Here is a 463-nt window from a genome sequence, read left to right as displayed (position 1 = left end):
GATTTGATTATAGAGTCATTTTCCTCGGAATATTCCGACGGAATTCCGAGGAAGATAAGGGTTTCCTCGCAATTCCCTCGGAATATTCCGAGGAAATTCCGAGGAACAAGGGGTTTTTAACCGAAAACAACATTTTGCGGATTGAATAACACGTATATAACTTTCATTAAATGTCTTAACCAGATTATGAAGTCAAACTTTGGTGTTTTACCCAATAACAAACACTTTTACGATTGCATGAACGAAAACCACACAACATAAGAGAAATACAAATACACTTTAATAAACGGTAAAAGGAATACTTACAATTATTTTTGAAATTTTGTTATTTCATGGTTTATGATCATCTATACAAAGAATCCTCAATGGTATGCATTAAAATTGTATAAGAAATGAAATACGGCAAAAAAAAACCGATGTTTTGAAACCCCAAACACTAGTTCCTCGGTATTTCCTCGGAATA

Source organism: Brassica oleracea, chromosome C7 (assembly GCF_000695525.1).
Source record: "Brassica oleracea var. oleracea cultivar TO1000 chromosome C7, BOL, whole genome shotgun sequence".
In the NCBI taxonomy this organism is placed as follows: Eukaryota; Viridiplantae; Streptophyta; class Magnoliopsida; order Brassicales; family Brassicaceae; genus Brassica; species Brassica oleracea.
Note: the sequence above shows the minus strand (reverse complement) of the source record.